Below are 15,528 nucleotides of genomic sequence, written 5' to 3' on the forward strand. Positions count from 1 at the left end.
TCTGATTATGCTACACATATATAGATGTCTCTCAGGTAAAATAAGTATGAACTACATAATATAAAATATCAACAATCCATAGTATTGTAGAAAAACAGTAAATATCTAAAATGACTCTCCTTACCCCCACTACAATTAGACACCCAATATTAAATTAAAAGGGTTGGGGGAACAAGGTAACTAAACGATCTAGCAAAGCAGGTAAAATTCCCTATGAGCCTGCACAATTAAGTACAGTGTCCTAAAGATACAACCCACCTCTAATATAATTGATCAAAATCAGACCATGGATCAGAAACTAACACAATTAGGTAGGGGATAGGAGGAAAGGGTAGGCACAGATTTTAACCTACCTAGCCAAAAAAGTATCTTGGGCCAACACTGATAACCACATTAATTTTGACCCTCTATAGTACAGTACTAAAAAAGAATAGAGATGCGCACATGAAAATTAAACCTGCTGATATAGGAGAGGAAACATTTTGAAAATCATGGGCTAAGGCCTCCAAGAAATGAGACATTTAAGAAACAGTTACCATTGCAATGCAATTCACAGAAAATATATACAGGCACCCAAATTAGCTATTTTGTCCTTCTCTAATTCTGACACTTACTCATCTCTCTAGCACATTCCACTGCTTCTCCTAAAGATCATGTTCCATCTGCTCTCATTTCTAAAATCTATCCTTCTCTCAATTCTTACATTACTAGTCTTCTTAAAATGTCACTCACTACTTGTACTTTTCTTCTTCTATTTAACATGCTACCTTCCCTTTTCTCTTCTTCCCTATCTTTCTAAATTACTGGAAAGTCTCGTCTACTCTCAGGTTTCTTCCTTTGTTACTCTTAATTCTATTCTACCTCGCTTTTAATCTGGTTTCCGAGCTCTTTGTTCTACGGAAACTGCTCTTATATCTGTTTGCGACTCTCTCCTTTCTGTCTGCTATGCAAAACACTGTTCTATTCTTATACTTTTGGACTTATCCGCTGCTTTTGACACAGTGGACACAGGTTACTTCTTTCTCTCTCCTCCTTTTGCTTTTCTGGCTGTCTAATTTCATGGTTTTAATCCTATCTTGCTATTCTGACCTACTGACTATCCTTGGCTGCTGTTAATTCGGATTCCTTTCCTCTTCTTCACGGTGTCCCAAAAGGGTCTATTCTCTTCTCTTTGTATAGATCACCTTTAGCTAAGATTATCTCTTCTTTTGGATTGTCTCATCACTTTTGTGCCAATGACACCCAACTTTTTCTATCCTTTTCTTCTTTCATGTCTGATATACATTCAAATCTTTCTGCTCGTCTTTCCGCTATCAGAACTTGGATGCCGGACCATTTTCTCATCCTTAATTCATCTAAGACGGAAGTTCTCTTTTTTCCTGTCAATACTTTCCCGCTCCTCCCCCCCCCCCCCATTTGTTCTTTTTTCCCCTTCGCATCTGCCCTTTTCTTTGACTGCCCGGAACCTTGCTCTTCATTTTGATACTAATCTTTCCTTTGCTCATCATATCTCAATTACATCTCGTTCCTGCCGCTTTCATCTTTTTAACATGCAGAAAGTTAGACCTCTTCTTACCTTCAGTGGTACGAAGCTTCTAATTTCTTTTGGACTTCTCGCCTCCTGTCTAGCTCACCTTAAATCGGTTTTCTTTTCCTTTACCCGTCTCTTGTATTCCCTACCTATTTGTGACTCCATTTCTCCTTCCTTGTCCTCTCTCTGATGGCTACCTTTTCACTCTCAGCTCTGCATCGTATTTAAATCTCTTTATGGACTTGCTCCTATCTACCTTGCCTCTCTTGTGTCCTGTGTCCCCTCCCGTAATCTTCGTCCCCAAACACACTTTATTTTAACTGTTCCTCATCTCCCTTGTGCTTTCTCTCATTTCTGTTTATTCTCTTATGGCTTCTCTTTACCGGAATGCTCTCCCTCTCTCACTCCGGTCTATTCATTCTTACTCCACCTTCCGTTCTGCCCTGAAGACCTTCTTACTTCTGACTTAATTGCACTGTGAGTTCTACTGTGATCTATATTATTTTATTGTATCCACCTGCCCATTTTTATTGTGCTGTAAAATTGGTTTTGTACAGCGCCTTGGTGTAAGGCCCTATATAAATAACAAATACAAAATAAATATTGCATTCACAATGACAGAAGTGCAGAGCTTGAGTTTAAAATCTGAGGTATGTTCGAGAATTGTAGTTCTTGGTCCGCTGCTCACGGAACCCCTCGTTGGTACAGGGAAAATGAAATGTCCTGGGACCGGTAGGTACCCCCAGAATCACTTCTGGAGAGTTCCAAGACGGGTAGAAAGTTTGTGAGGAATCAGTGGGATAAAGCCAATGGGTCATCGACTTGTATGGAGGTAAGTCTGTTTTACCCCATTCCTGCAGATTCAGCAGCAAACCACCCCAGAGACAGAGGACCAAAGGAGGCTCCAATGAAGAGATCCAGCCATTAGTGGATGGAACAGAAGCCCCAGAGGAAAATGCAGCAGAACAGGAGGACCCCCAATGTAACTAAATGGGCAATGCAGTTGAGACTCGCCACCAAAGAATCTCGACCCCAGACCAGAGTGATCCCTGAGGGGTGTGTATGTTTAATAATCAACCACCCTGGAGCCAGTGTCAAGAATGGGAGGGTGTAACCACCAACCCTACCTAGCCACAACAGCCAAGTGAACAATAACCCATCCTACCTTGGTTGGCACGGGTTGCTGATTAGGAGTAACGAGTCACCACGCAGCAACCAATGTGGGAGGGAGGGAGTGAAGGAGGGAGGGCGGGGAGTGCAGTGCTTAGGAATCTGTTCCAGACGGCTTCCAATAGAACACCCAAACAAAGAAAGGTGAAGACCTCTGCAGGACAGATGGCCACGGGACACCGACACCTCTAGGACAAGAAGGTGACCAGTTTCAGCGGAGGTCCCACCGGTCTGGCGGCCCATACACAATCTTTCAGTGGCGAGCACAGGAGCAGGCCCAGCACAGCTTCCCTTGGTGCGAGATGGCTGAAAATGCAGGATCAGGCCGCTTGTGGCAGGAGCTGAAGATCGGCAAAGTTTCAATGTTCTGCTCGGAATGGTGACGGCTGCAGCGAGGTAGCTCAGGGGAGAGAGCTGGTCAGTCCACTGGTTAATCCAGGGATACTACTGAAGGCTCAGCAGGCATGGATCCACGATCAGGGATCTATATTGGTTGTTCCCACCGGTCATGTGGTCGAAGCACCAACGAAGGTCATTGTGTGTTCACGACGGAGGAGCCAGGGCTTCCCCGGGACAGCACTAGAGTTGATGCTAGTCCGCTTCAGGGGTCGTCGGCAGCTCCACCACTTCTTAGAGGTTTTGACTCCAAGGGTGGTCTGTTGAACGGTTGCAGGAGGCCCTGCTTTTGTCCAGGATTCAGGCTACGAGCTAGCCCAAGCCCATCACTGGTAAGGATCTGCACCATTCAAACAGGCAGTGGCTTTACAATCATGTATAGCAACTGGCCACAATATCTGCCCAGAAACAGATATCCAGGCTCCAGGGATGTGGATTGGGACTAGACAGTCCCAGCCCCTTCCTCTGGTCACACACACTACCTTTATACAAAAAAGCTTTGAGACTACAAAGTATCTAACTGCAATTCACTGTAAGGTGATATGTGCAATTGTAACAATAGAAGAATTCACAAAGAGAGACATATTATCTCAGTACTCATAGTATCAGGGACTAGTCAGTTTCCCCATACAAATGAGCAAAACGGACAAGGGAAGTAAAGCATAAGGCTTTATTTTCCTCCAAAAAGTCAGTACAGCGTTCAAAACAAGCAAAAAGAAAGGGTGTCCAATAGAAGTCTACAGGAGGAAAGCAACAAGAAGAAAATATTTCCCTTCAGCCCCTTCAACTAATACAGAATAGGACTACAAGACTTATCCTTGGCCTCGAGCCCAGGGACTCTATCCCTCCAGCCCTAAAATATCTCCCATGGCTGCCAGTGACCGCAAGGATCAAATTCAAGACCCTTTGCATCATCCACAAGGCTGTCTGGGGCCTAGGACCTCTTTACGTCCAGCTTTCATTCCCTAAATACCTCCCGGCAGAATCATTCGGTCCTCTGTCTTCAACTCTCTGCCAGTCAAACATTTCTCCAAGCAGAGAGTGGGAGGTAGATCCCTTTCCTCGGCTGGCTTCTCCCTCTGGTCGGCCTCCCTCCCCCCTCAGACTTGAGCCGGATCTTCTTAAGTTCCTGAAACATCTCAAGACTCTCCTTTTCTCCTCTTCCTTCCCTCTCCCTCTCCCATTCTAATTTCTCCCGATGTCGCTGTGACTGGGGTCTTGTCCCTTCAGAGTCATACAGGGGCCAGACCATCCCCTACCAGTCCCTCCTGCATCCTTTGTCAGCACTTGCCTTTGAGCCCCCTTTTTTCCGGACTAGCCCAACTTGGTCCTTCCTGTCCACTGCACTCATACTCTCTTCCCCACCTCTTCCCTGGCAATTACCAGCATTGGCCCGCCCAGCACTTGCCCGCCCCCACCCTTGGGGGCACCCCATTCCTACATCTCCCCCCTCCCCTCACCCCTTGCACTTGCACAGTAAGATTGCCACAAGGCCAATATAACTGTTTTTGTTGTTCTACTTTTGTGATTCCCATGCTCTTGCCTCCCCAGCCCCCGGCCCCTCATCTTGTCTTGTGGCATCTGGAAACACTTGTGTATAGGCGCCATAGACATGTCCAATAAATAAATAAAAAGAAAATCTGTACTGGAGTCCCTCGTCCTTGAGTTTTGGTGCCTAGCTGGGTATGGGGTCCGTGTTCCACTGCCCGGAACTCCCTTGCGCCTTCTAGCTGCACCTTAACCAGATGGTGAAGCTCACATTTGTAGACTACGATCCCAGTTAGTGTGGTTTTGTGGTCCCTTTGTAACCGCAGTCTCCCCATAGACCTCTGTTGGGGGAAATCTGCTCTTCTTCCTTCCCTCCTTATCTAGCCTGAAGGGAAACTGTAGCTGGAACATTTCTTAGAGGGCACTTCCGGAGTCTGGTGCCAGTTGGTTGTCTCTGGGAACTGCACCTGTGGGGTGATTCCCGACTTTTCCCTGGATCCTGAAGGAGATCTGTAGTTTTTATCCAAGAACTTTATTTATTTGGACATTCACAGTATTTCGTACACATTGTTAATGTATATTAAATCACTGCAAGTTACTGTGCCGTAGAATAACATTGTAGAATGTGGTCCTGTTGACTAGATATTTTCCTGACTGTCTGTCGGCCAAGTGGTGTCTTTTGTAATGTACCTGAATGGATATCTATTTGTTGTGAGCCCATTTGGGGATATTGTCTGATTTTTTTTTTCTTCTCTCCATGTGCACCACACCTCTGATACATTGCATATGTGAGTGGCATATTCCTGTGTGTGATGTATGTGCAAGGGGCATATAAAGTACATTTGGTTTTTAAGGGGCCTGACTATGACAGCATACTGCATGTTATCTATGTCTAGGTGTCCTTTTCTTTTTTTGTCTCTTCCTGACAAACATATTCCATGGGATTGCCACCAGGTAAAGGTCATATGTTTAGTTTTAGGGTGAATACGCTCTGCCTAAGGGCATCATATAAGTTGCTTCTGTTAATAGGTGCACATATGATTTCCTTTGTCTGCCCTATCCCTAGCATTTACTTTGTGGGTTTTACCGCAGTGTGCTGGTGTCTACGATGGCTCTGGGAGCGGGCTAAATCTCATGGAAGACTTTGTTTTTCTGTACATGTGTGTTTATTCAGGAGGGGCCGATCCTGATATGAAGACCCTTTCCCCCATGGTTTGTGCTAACTGATCAATGCTCGATATCCAACTGAGGACGTATACACCTGCAGATTACTGGCTGGTGATCTGCAGGGAATCGAGGCTGCAGAGTTGGAGGAAGAGGAGAAGCTGTGCCTGGACGCCAAGATGGCGCTGCACTAGTGGAGACTGATGGAGAGGGCTGTGGAGCGGCTGTTGTGACATTGTGATGGTGAAATCAACAGAGTCCCTGGCCCCACTAGAAAGGTCCGATTGAGGAGCGCTGTAGAGCTTAGCAGGCTGAACATATGGAGCTTGTATCCGAGCAGCGGCGAGTGATCTGCTGACTGCGAGCTGCCCCGGATGAGAGAAAGGACAGGATCAGACGGCCCAATCACATACTGAGGCAGAGGTCCGGGGAAGAAGAGGGGCTGCTGCAGGACTAGTGCCACGTGACCGAGAGGCTTTAGGATCGCTGCAGGGAAGGGGAGTTGAACCAACAGCCCATTATGATAGCAAACACCAAGATGGGTCTGTTATGGCAGAGATTGTAGGAGTAAGCTGCAGAGCGGCTTCGGGGGCAAGCAAGAACGAGGGGTAAACAAAACCCCCAGAAAACTGGCTCCAAATCGAAGGGTCCTGACTGCAGATTGATTTGGGGCTCAGAAGAGTGGACAAGCTTAATACTGTACTGTGAGGATTCGAGGGATCAGCCGACGATGGACAGAACACAAGTGGGAGGTGTGAAGAGAGCTGACAGCCTGAACAACATACTGCTGCGGAGGCTGAGCAAAGTAATGAGGCTACCCCTTTGTCGAAGGATAATGGCAACATACAGCAGGTGAGATTGTGGGCTGGCTGGAAGGGAAGGAGAGAATATTGACGGCCTTTTTTGGTAATGAACGGGGATAGGATTCTCTGACTCGCCTAGGGCGCACCCAGGGTGATTACCCTCAAAAGAACTGAAGACACTGAGTAGTCATTTGTGAAGACCCCCACATGGATATTAGCTGGATTTTCTCGCCAGAACCATCTGGGGTACGAGTTACATTTTGCTTTGCCAGATCCGAAGTCAATGGGTAGGGCTAAGCAGACCATAATTGAGTTTTATTTGTCCATACATGCCCATGGCTGACCCTCCATCTGCAGAAGGCCTTGTCCCTCACTGAAAGGTCAGGAGAAAGCCAGATCCTAGTGGCTGTACCATCCTTGAGAACATGAGTGGAGACCAAAATAGACTACGTCAAGATGTGTGCTCACTAGTTCAAAGAGTACATACAGCCGAGAAGAACATATCTGAAGTTCTGAATAATACTAAGGACTTTCAAACTGTGGTACAGGGTTTGACCACACAGTTGAAGATAATAGTGCACAGAGCTGAGGACCCGGAACGGAGAGCCCACATGAACATCAGGATACTGAGCCTTCTGAAGTGGAAACAGGGTCAGGATCTGACTAACTACATTGGAAATCTACTGTTTCACGGTTGAGGGGGCACACAGATCCTTATCCAAGAAGCCGCCTCTGGGAGCTCCTCTGAGGCCGATGATTGCAAAGATACTGCACATCAAGGACAGAGCGAGAATGCTGGCATTCTCTGTGATGGTGTGTCTAAATGCATGCAGGGCATCCTCTACACTGGCTATATACCCTGACTAGACATTGCCGGTCCATTGGATGAGGAACATGCTTGTCCCAACCAAAGAAACACTTTGCAAGCAGGGTCTGAAATACATGCTGATTTATCCAGCTAAACTGAAGGTACTATACAAAGGTAAGTCCCTTGTCTTCAATAGCCCAGAGGAGGTGCAGCAATGGATGGACACTAACAAGATGGAGTGTTACGCTCACCTGGCTCCCACAGAGGCGTCGGTCGGACCCGGACTGCTGCGGCCTCCACCCATGTGATGCGTAGTGCAGCGATGACTGACTGGATCTGTCCTCCTAATCTTGTCTGCTTTGCCCGTAGAAATATTCTCCTACAAGTGGAGAGATAGATTTAGCCACTTGTGGATTCAAGTGATGGCACTCCCACTGTCCTCCCCACTAATCATCTCTGAAGCGCCCTCTCAGCAATCTCGCCTTATATTCTTGAAGGATGAGCTCTCCATCCTGCGAAGAACGCAGGGGCGCGTTGATGACCAGTTACTTCACTGGCCTGAAGATATTGGAAGAGTTGTAGACGAATCCTGACTCCAAAAGGTCCTGGCGAAGAGCCGTAAGTATATAGTTCGTAAGAGTTCAAAATGTCTGGAATTCACTCCTGTCCAATTCCTCTTTTATCATGCAGCATTGACCCAATAAGAAGATTGACAGCTGAAAGTGCTTCGGTAAAAGTCTGTGTTACCCAAAACTGTCTGGTAATTAATGCCAAGGGTTAAACTTGCTGCTTTCTCCTTATCTTACAGGTGCGGCATTAGAAGATGTGGCGTGCTGAAGAATTATAACTCCGGCGGTAAAATCAGGTAAGCATATGGCAGCTAAAGAGATTGTCTCTGTCTGTTCTCTCTGCTCACCTTGTTGTTTCTTGTTCCCCTTAGGTGCCGGGATTCGGCGATGTAAAGATGGAGACAGCGCCGGATCGAAGAGATGCTGCGTGAAACGGTGAGTATGGCGCGGCGCAGCTGCTGCCGATGCAACGCGTTTAAAACAAAGTCTTTCCTCTGGTTTGAAGATTCGATGAATCCGGAATCAGGTAAGAAATCAGGTAATACTCTTGTTCTAACCTTTGCTTCTTTCCTTCTTTCTAGGTGCTCCAGGTTCGATGTGGGCGTGGCAGAAGGCTGGATGCTGCTGCTGGCACGCTGAGCGTTACGCTGCTGGATGCAGAATAACGCAAAGCGTGTGCTGCTCTTCGGGCGTGGTTTAAATAACCTCCAAAGTAGTCCCAGGTAGGTATTCCTCCCCGACCACACCTGAGTAACAAAATAGTCCCTAAGGTAAAGTAGTCCCTTCCAGGCCTCACATGGGCTTGGATCTTCTTGCAGCATGGTCTGCATCAGGTAAATGTGCACCTATGAGCCTGGCACCATGGGCGCCAGGACTGAACACAGACAGCCCCTAGCAGGGGTTGCTGGGTTTTCTCAAGGCGACATGATGCCTGCTCCCGGGGCTGATGGACGTGGTCTGGATGCCTGGGGGTATGCATCATGACATGGAGCCATTAAGGGACAAGCAGAAAGACAAACGTTAATGGCTGAAGTAATTTCCTCTTTTCTATGTGACCGTTATACTCAGGGTCTTGAATTGTGACTGGAAGATCCTTCCAGATGGACATATCGTACATGGGGTTTGATTCGGTGTATTAGGCCGGCTGCTCGATTGAGCGAGACTAGCACTTTACCATGGTTTCATTTTTTTTTTTATATATACTTTGTCTAGTTCCCTCCAGGTGTTTTACTATCGTTCGGTGTGCCTATGAATGGGTAACCTAAGGCCTACCATGCTTTGGGCAAGGAAGGATCGGCTTTTTTGCTCGAATAGCAGGGTACTATTGAGCATTTAGTAACGTTTTTTTTTGTTTGGTTGTGTTATGGTTGCTTGCCTATATACTGCTACACATACCTATGGAAGAATGGAGGGGCCTCTGGCTACACCTTAATGGCTGGGGGGAAGGAAATCCATATTGGGGCCGCTATTGCATTTGAGTCAAGGAGGGGCTGCCGGGGGAGGCTACAGGAGGTTGAATACTACTTGATTTTAGGTACACAACATTGTACATCAGAACCAGGAGATGAGATGACCGGACTAGGAAATAGAGGGTCTGTTGGTTTAAAACCTGGAGAATGAGCTGAATGTTGTAACATGGACTGTTAGGGGGCTGAATAGTTATCTTAAACGCTATAGGGATGGTTTGTAGCCACGTAGGAAGTGGGTGGCAATAGCTTTATTACAAGAAACGCACCTTACGGAAGCCAGACAGGTTGCTCTTTTACACAGATGGGTCTATGTATGCTAGAGGGGTTTTGATATGGGTGCCTCATTGTCCTTCCAGCTTATAGAGGCTCAAACCTATCGGGAGGGCAGGATGGTACTAGAACACAGGGAAGTACATATTATTAATACTTATGCCCTCAATCATGATGCTTCTGGTTTCTTCCACTCTTTGTGCACTCGGCTGGCTCAGTTTCGAGATGTTATGTGAATTTGGGTGGGGACTTCATTTACACTTGGTGTTGCAGTTCACTCCCAGGAAAATGACTCCCTTCTCCAGGTTTTCTCATGCAATGCAGTTCAAAATCCCAAGGGTATGAATCGTCCTTTGTATTCCCTTTTTAAAATGAGCTAACTCCCTGGTCTCAGACTCACACAACACCTGGTATAATCCCCTGCCATGTCTTTTGTACAGTTTTTTTCAAGAAGGGATATTACTCTTCCTTTCTGATTTGCTTCAGTTCTCTAGCTTGCCTGGTATACTCTCCGGCCAGGACTTACAACACAACGGTCAACAACTTCTGGAACAAGGGGTTATTCAGCTTCCCCAAGTTCCCCTTTTCATTTGGGGTACTTGTATTTTTTCTTCCCCAAGTACTGGGGCAATGAAGATTAGCCACATTGCAGGCCGTAGGGATTCGCCTCCCACTTGTGCTTAGGAGAGCCTTTTCCCACTCCCACCCAGTGCCCCAGACTTCTACTATTGCCTCACCAGTGCTTGAACGGCTTCCATAGCTTCTCCGACCCCCGTTAGGGTCCTGCTTTGTGCCTGCTCTCCTTCTTCGGTTCGGACAGCTCAGTTCTGCGGCGGATGGCGTTCTGTGTGTCGTTCCGGCTTCCCTTGCCGGCCTGAAGCTTCCTCTCTGCTTCGCGTCCCTCGTCTGTGTCTCTGGTGCCTGTGGGAGTGCACCACCAACACAGACGCTGCCTTTCCTGCTCTCCATTCCGCTCTTCCTCCTTTTTCTCCATGGTTCTCTTGTGTCTCCCTGTTCACCTGTCCACCTGACAGCTTTGCTTACCGGAGTAGGATAGCTGGTTGGAGCTCTGTGTTGCTCAGCTGTTCCATCTTTGAATTCATGCACTGAGAAAGGGAGTTGCTTTGAGACAATCTGATTTCTCCCACTACTAGACTTCTAATTTCGCTTCAGTCGAGCAATCTTCATTTTGGTTGCCCTCTTCTTCATGTCAGTATTTGTCATTGGGTTGGTTACAGAATATTGAGGGATACTGTTAAGAGGCTTTGCGGGTTGCTGAGGTGGATATTACAATATGTTGTTGAAGCATGTGGAATGGAGGGGATATCACTGAAAGGGGGGATACCATGTTTCATCCGACAATGCCTCTTTCACACCCTGAGGGTCACCACCCCCATGTGATCCTCCATCAAATAGCTGTCCCCAGTGTCAGGATCAGGTAGCAGCCATCGTCCCCTGGTCACATGAGGAGAGGCTTTTGTGATGAATCAGCAATGATTCCCCAGGAAACCTGGCCTGGGACCCTTCTCATGTGGCCAGGGAAAAACAGATGCTTTCTGATCCTAGCCATGGGGGTTGTGTTCTGCAGGAGGATCATATGAGGGGGGAAGCAGGTCAGGAGGAATGGGAAACCCCCTTGTTCAACTTTCCCCGAAACCCCACCCTTCTAATGGCTTATTGCAAAACAGAAGAGATGAGAAAAATGCACTTTGCCAAAGGGCTAAAGGGGTACAAGGTGGCAGGAGTGGTCAGATTGTTAATTAAATGACCCACACCTGAGGGAGATTGAGAAGCTTAAAAGGCCCCCTCGGGTGCAGGCCATTTTTGAGAAAGGTGAGCAGAACGAGCAACACGAGCAGTGTGAGTCGTGAATGTAGCCGATGCTGAATCTGGAAGGAGAAGACGCCGGGACCACTGTTTGGCAGAAAACTGTAGCCGGTCCTGAGAGGTTCTGTGTCTCCAGTGGTCCTGCAGTGGGAAGAGTGCAGGAGGGAACTTGGCCCTCTAAGGACCTGTTTTGCAGAGGCCGCGTGGCAGGAAGCAAAAGGGAGGGAAGCTTTCCTTCCCAAGAGGCTGTCTGGTGGCTGGCGTGCACCAGAGAGCCTCCGGAGCAAGAGAAGCTTTTTATCCGAGTGGTGTGGGCGAGAAGCAGTATGCAGGGTTACGAGGAGCCACAGAAGCAGAACATCTTCAAGCAGCGAGGGGATCGGACGCGCACGCCTTACCCAGTGAGTTCACAAATTGGTAGTGACCCCGGAGTGCTCCGAACCCGCTTGCTTGCTCAAGACAGGCGTTTGTTTAGTGACAAACACTTGTGTAGGACTGGACGTGATTTTGCGAATTACTTTGAATACCAAAGTAGCAAAAGCATTATTTGTTAACACCAAATGACTATAAAGGGAAGCATGTGAGGAGGGAGTGGCTTGCAGCCAGTGGAGTAGGTCGACTCTTGTATATGCTCGCCTCGGATCCTGCAAGATTTGCAGAGAAAATACGTTCTGTCAAGCACATTTTGCCCGAAAGCAAGGGCACTTGAACTTCAACTGCCTGGCAACACCCAGCAATGAGTGAGAGTGGAGCCCCGCTTAAACTCTGGAAACACGACGCGGAAGAACAAAGTCGCTGAGTGCCTCCGAAACAAAATGGCGACCGGGAGGCGGAGAAGCGATTGCAGGGTATGATTAGCCCAGATGGCGGACAGGGACGAGGAACACCAACTGAAGCAACCGTGTGCAGGAGTGAGAAGCTACAGCTGTAGCGACCCGTAGAGGAGCGCAGACAGAGGTGAGACTGGAGGAGTACAACTCAGTAAGACTGGAGGAGTCGCGAGGGGAGAGTGACTGCAGACTCCTGCCGGCAGTGAGCTTGCAAACTCCCCAGCCCAGATCATGCTGGATACGGGAGACAGGATCAGCGCAGGGCCCCCTCTTAAAGCGCAGGAGAATGAGTGGCTGTACACAGGATGAGGCACCACACATCTGCGAACCCGGGCTGCGCGGTATCACGGTAGCCACGAGTGTCTGTACCAACGGCACAGAGTGGATGCAATAAGACGCCCATACAGTCTGCGACACCTAGGAGACGCAGAAGAGCACCTCTCAGCAATGGGTCAGCATTGGTGGTCAATAACACGGCACTGGAGCTGAACAGGCTAATACATAAGGCGAGATGATATCCGCAAGTGCACCCGGCTTGCAGTGATCGCCCCTGAGGGTCACAAAGTATAAAATGCTCACACAGTATAGGGCATAACACCCGACATCAAGCCTAAAGGCATTGTTGCAGCATTCTGGGACCATAACAATTGCAGCCTCCTGCAGGGAAGGGTGAACAAGGCGCCCCCCTCCTAGAGCGCAGAAGAATAACGGCTGTATGCAAAAAAGACACAACGCAGCCACAACCCCGGGCTGTGCTGTGTGACTCGGTGGTCGTGTTTGTCAGTTCGAAAGAGCACAGGGAGGACACAGCAATGAGGCGGCCATACAGTCAGTGGCACCCAGGGGATGTAAGAGGGCACCTCTCAGCAACAATTGACAATTGAGAGAGCACACAGGGCATTAACTAGCCGAACCCCCCCAGCCCCCCGGAGCGCCTCCTAGACCCATAATTGCGACAGTTTTTAACTATAAAGACCAGGAATATATTCTGGCCTTCTGCAGACAAGGGGTGTAATAAAGAGAGCCTCAGCAGACTTGCGGTCTACCCCGATTTACACCTTCCAGGTACAGAAGAACCAGGCACAATTCACAGTGGCCAAGGCTAGCCTACGGAGAGCTGGCTTAAAATGAACGCTGATCTACCCAGCACGACTAAGTCATAAATAAAAACAAAAACTTGTTCTTTGACCTACCGGAAAAGGCACAAGCATGGATGGACAGCGAGAAAATAAACCTCAGTGAAGAAGACGAAGCAGATGTTCATATATGACTGGGGGATCATTTTACCATTCTTAACGTCCTAACTGTGTTGCAACAGTAAAGTTGAAACGCTGAAGGGTGTCCCTAAACTGGTAGGCCCCTGCTGGGCGGATAGTTGGATTAAATTGATCATGGGAGCATATACCACTTTTAACATGGCAGCATGCACTACTTATCAACAACACAGACTAAACAGGAGAAGACCAGACTTACGGTGCCTTTCAATAAATAAAAATATCATAATGTCACCCATATAAAAACCGACAATGAGGTCAGAATGGTGTTGGAACAGGTACTCCTTGAACAAGTAGGTACTTTTATTAACACATATGCTCCCAAACACAGCGCTGCTGTGTTTTTCCAATCACTGTACCCGCGACTTGCCCCCTTTAGGAACAGCAATATCATATGGGGGGAGACTTTAATTGCACTCTGAACCCGGTCCTGGATAGGTCAGATGCGAAATATACTAATCCAGCTCCGCAAGCCAGCCTGAACATTACTTATGCTTCTAACATCATTTGGTCTTATTGCTATTTGGAGGGTACTTCACTCAGACAGCAGACATTACTCGCATTATTCTGCGGCTCATGCAGTGCACACTAGGATAGATTATTTGTTTGTAGGCCAGGAGCTAGCGCATCTTATCATGTTTGAGCAGTATAAAGGTAGGGTCCTGTCGGACCATGCCCCGCTTATTTTGCGGTGGCAGTATGTGTCACCTAGAGCTCCGATACCTACGTGGCAGCTTAGAGGCGAGTCACTGGAAGATCCCCCTCTCCGCGATCATATCCAGGAGGATATCATTGAATATGTCAAGAATAATGCAGGCAGCGTATCTTGCATAGAAGCATTTTGGGAAGCGCTTAAGGTGGTAATTAGAGGGGCCGCTATTGCAGGCTCTTAGCAACCATCCATAAGGAATTATCAGCTGCAGAGGAACAGTTAAGGAAGCTAGAGCAATCCCCCGTGAAGCAAAAGGGCGAGCAGGAGGCTGTGAAACGAAAGCAAACATGCATGGAGGACTGGGAGAGATTGGGCAAACATCAATTTTTCAAATACATTGCGAGGCAACATAAAGAGGGTGATAAACAAGGTTGATTACTGGCATGGCTTTACAAAAAAGAAGAAAATTGACTTCCTATCTATTCAATATGTACACGGTGGGGGGACCTGTGCCACACGCAAAATGGCATTAATGAGACCTTCCAGGAATTTTATAGATCCCTTTTATCAAGAGAGACACCAGACACCTAGGACCCACTTGCAGGATCTGTTAAATGAGATTGGGCTTCCTAGACTGATCCCAGAGGCGCGTGATAGCCTAGAGGTGCCTATCACCCTGGATGAAATTCAGAATACAATCAAAGCCTTGTCTACGAGAAAGACTCCAGGTTCGGACGGGCTTCCCAGCAAATTTTATAAAGAATATGCTCAGGAGTTGACTCCGCATTTGCTTGACACTTTCACTGACTCTTATAATGCTGGTATACTTCCACGCAGCCTGGGGGAATCCATTATCATACCACTCCTCATGAACCTCCGACAGAGTGTGGCTCGTATAGGCCCCTGTCAATGCTTAAACAAGATATCAAGATACTGGAGAGGGCGCTAGAGAGCCGTCCAAGATGACGGCCTCCCTGTGAGCTCTGTGACGCTCCCACGAAATCCTGAAGAATCGCTTCTGCTGTGGTGTGTGAATCACTTGCTGATGCCTCTCACTCGTAGAAAAGGCGATTCCACGCAGAACGCCGTACATTATACATCTGTACCGAGACAACTCGTTGCGGTTTCCCTGCGGGACGGTGCCACCCTCCCTTCCCCCTGCTGGCACGAGGTGTGGCCTCTGGGAGAAGCATGGACGATCCCGTTCGGCAGGAGTGGCCGGCGAAGAGGCAGGACAATGCCTGCGGAGATCGCCCAGAGAGTGCCGGCTACATCGC

The sequence above is a fragment of the Ambystoma mexicanum genome, chromosome 2q (assembly GCF_040938575.1).
Source record: "Ambystoma mexicanum isolate Mex_15411 chromosome 2q, UKY_AmexF1_1, whole genome shotgun sequence".
In the NCBI taxonomy this organism is placed as follows: Eukaryota; Metazoa; Chordata; class Amphibia; order Caudata; family Ambystomatidae; genus Ambystoma; species Ambystoma mexicanum.